We start from the raw sequence: 3335 nt of genomic DNA, 5'->3' as shown, positions 1-3335 counted from the left end.
GGGATCCGAGATCTGGGCTCTACCGCATTCCCCCTCAGACGACTGGAAGAAGTGTGCTTTTCACTTTGCTTCCACAACACGTCGCGGAGCTTAGACTTTGGCTACTCTCGATGCCCGCAACTCCCCGCGCAGGGCGAGAGACGGGTACAGTCTCTCCGGCCGCATCTGGGGTTTTGTCTGTTTCCAGCACGGGGGCCACTTGGAGGAATCTGCCCCTTAATATTTTCCTCTGTCAACTGGGTTATTCATAAGTGCAACTAGGAACAACGGGACCCCTCTCCAGCGCAAACACACGCCCCTCTCCAGCTAGACGCCCCCGCTATCCGCAGTCGTCGCTGACCTGCTGACCCCTGGATGTTGGCGCCGGGCGGAGCAGGCCAGTGCGTGGGTCAGGACTGGAGAGCGAGGGGAGGTCTCCCCACTCCCTGCAAGCCTGTAGCGCCGGGGTCCTCCCTCTGCAGCCCCCGGGCGCCGTCTGCCGGGCCGCGAGAGGGAGGCCTCGGAAGGAGCTAGATTTCTGTTCGTTCTCGGCAGCTCTCTTCAGACCCAGCTTGTGCGGGGAGGGGGGCGCCGCAGGTGACCGCCCGCGGCACTGGGCCCGCTGACAGATTTATGAAGACTTTACAGCATCTGGCCTGGGCCCGCAGAGGCAGGACAAGAGTCCAGCCAAAAAGGCGCGCTGCGAACTAAACTTCTGCTAGCCTCGTGCCCAGGCAGAGCCGCCTCTGACGTCCTGGGCCCTGGCTCCCCTCCGGCGGGTGTACACGTCTGTCCCCGCCAGTGCCGCGCGTACGGATTCTCTCCACTCCGCGTAGCCCCTGCTTCACACCCTCCCGCCCGGCCAGCTTCCAGTCTCCCACTGAGTAAATATTTACCCAGAGAGTGGGTCGCCCCTCAGACCAGGCCTCCGCTGCGCCCTGGGAAGCCCTTTGGCTTCTTCCCGGCCTGTGTCAGCGGCAGGCCTTACTGGTTATGTTTTGGTTTTGATCTTAAATTTATTTTAGTCGAAATTCTTCCGATCTCTGCGTGATCTCCCGGGTCCAGAGCAGACAGTAACCAGGGGGCACTGACCCCAGCTGACCCTTGCTCTTTCTCAGTCCTGCATCCCTACGCCCACCATTGAGGCTCACTGTCCTTTAGTCTCTCTCTCTCTCTCTCTCTCTCTCTCTCTCTCTCTCTCTCTCTCTCTCTCTCTCTCTCTCTCTCTCTCTCTCCTCCCTCCCTCCCTCCCTCCCTCCCTCCCTCCCTCCCTCTCTCCCTCCCTCCCTCGCTCTCCCTTCTTTTCTCTCTTCTCCTTCCCTCCCTCCTTGTGTCTATGTCCCTCTTTCAGGTTACTGGTCTCTGGTTCATCGGGTCTCTGGCTCCCTGGCCACAGCGCTCAGTGTGCGACCCCGGGAAGGTTTAGCATCAGCCCCTTCCTCTAGGATCCCCTCAAATTTCGACTCCTCTTGTCCCCGGAACCCGGCCTCGGCTTGCCGCGGATACTTGGTGTCCCCAAACACCCGAGATTTTACGTGCGCTCTTGGGAAATCGCTGAGCTGAGAGTGCGGAACACCTGCCCTGATACCTCCCCCTCGCGCGCGATGAGGCTGGGTTGAACTCCAGCCGAGCAAGGGGTCTGCCACAGCTAAGACCACGTGCGGCTGACACCAAGACCAGCAGGTGGAAATGCAGAGATAGCGGCCGACCTATTCCAGAGCGTGGGAGATGAGGCAGCTGACGGAGTTGCGGGAATGAGAGGAAGTTGTGTGTTAGGTCCACCTACCGTAGCTAGAACGCTAAACAACACCAGTTGCTGGATCACTCAGGGCTGGTGCTGTAGAGCCACTGAAGCCTTCCGGGGCTCATAGACCCAATTGGGGCCCTGGGTCTTGCCAGTCTTGCCAGCTCGAAGGCGGAACAGCATTTTATGGGATGCGTTCACTTCGGGGACGCGAGCTGAGCCTCCAGTTCGCCTGCAGCAGGTCCCTACTCACTGTGTGTGTCTGCGGGGGGAAAGGGGAGGGATCAGGGGGATCCTTGATCAGGATGCGCAGTGTGTTCCTTCCTTCGCACAAGCCTAAGGCAAAATCGTTAGCTTTCCTCAGATACCGCAGTCGCCAATTAATTTGCAGCCTAGCCCCAAGAAAGAGCTGCTGCTTTTAAAAGCTTGGATCCCCCAAAAGAGCTACGTGGTCTATGTAAAGCGCCTGGCGGTGCCACACAAAAGATAATGGAGGGTCAAACCAGGATGAAATCGCTATCAAGTCAAACTTGGAAATTTTAAACAATGGGGGGGGGGGAGACAAGTTCAAGTACTGTATGTCTAGTTGTGGGAGTTTTCACAAGAACCGGGTTGTAAAGAATTAAGAGTGTTTGAATTCCTCTCTCCTTTATCTTTCAAATCCTTCATATCTGTAAATTTGAACTTAGAGTCTACTTCCACAATAGAAGAGTATGTGGAGATTGCTGTTCTTTTCAAAAAGCACAGCTGATCATTAGTTTTTCCTGGGTTCTTGTCACTTTCTGGCTCAGGATCGAGGCCCAGTCAGCTTCCTAGTGTGAAGACCAGAGCCACACACATCCCTTGGGATTGTGGAGGATCAGCCCGAATCCTGCGTGCACAAGAAGGAGCGCTAGGCTGTCAGGTAGCAAGCAGTATGTGTGTCAAAGAGTACCAAAGAGTACAACTCCCAAGTTCATTAAGAATGTTCCCCGTCTTGTTTTTTTTTTTAAATTTTGATTAGCATTCTCCATAACTCAAAATGTTGAATAGTTCTGGCCGTCCAAGAATACTGTATAGGCTTTAGATTAGATGTAGAGTGAACGAAAGTGGAAATTCAGAAGTTGACTGAACGTCAGGGCCTCTGCTAGCTAAACGGAAGACACGGGAATTACATAGGTACATGTGCAGGCCCTTCACCTTCTTGGGACCAAGCCTTTTTCATATATAAACAAAACTCCTTTGCAGCGGTTTGCTGGTGGTGGGGAAACCGGCAAATCAAATGTTAACACTGAGGACCAGCCGACCAGCCCCTTGACAGCGCAACCGCGCGCTGGCCTCCGCCGAAAATGCCCGACGCACACACGGGCAATCGGTCGACTTTAGCTATGCGCTCGCTTTAGCTGGATGTAGTTGCATTCTCTGCACCTCGGACCTACGCTCCTGGATAAACCCACTAGACGCTGCTGTGGGGAGCTAGTCAACCCGGCGGAGGAGGGGTCTCCACCTGGTGGTAACAGTGGCCTTCACCTCTGGCTCCTTCTCCCCTAAACCTCCTTGTCTCTCCCATGGGCCTACCTTCTCACACCTGCGCTATAGCAACCTGGCTGGGGTGGGGTAGGGTAAGCTGGTA

Source organism: Rhinolophus hipposideros, assembly GCF_964194185.1.
Source record: "Rhinolophus hipposideros genome assembly, chromosome: 5".
Classification (NCBI taxonomy): Eukaryota; Metazoa; Chordata; class Mammalia; order Chiroptera; family Rhinolophidae; genus Rhinolophus; species Rhinolophus hipposideros.
Note: the sequence above shows the minus strand (reverse complement) of the source record.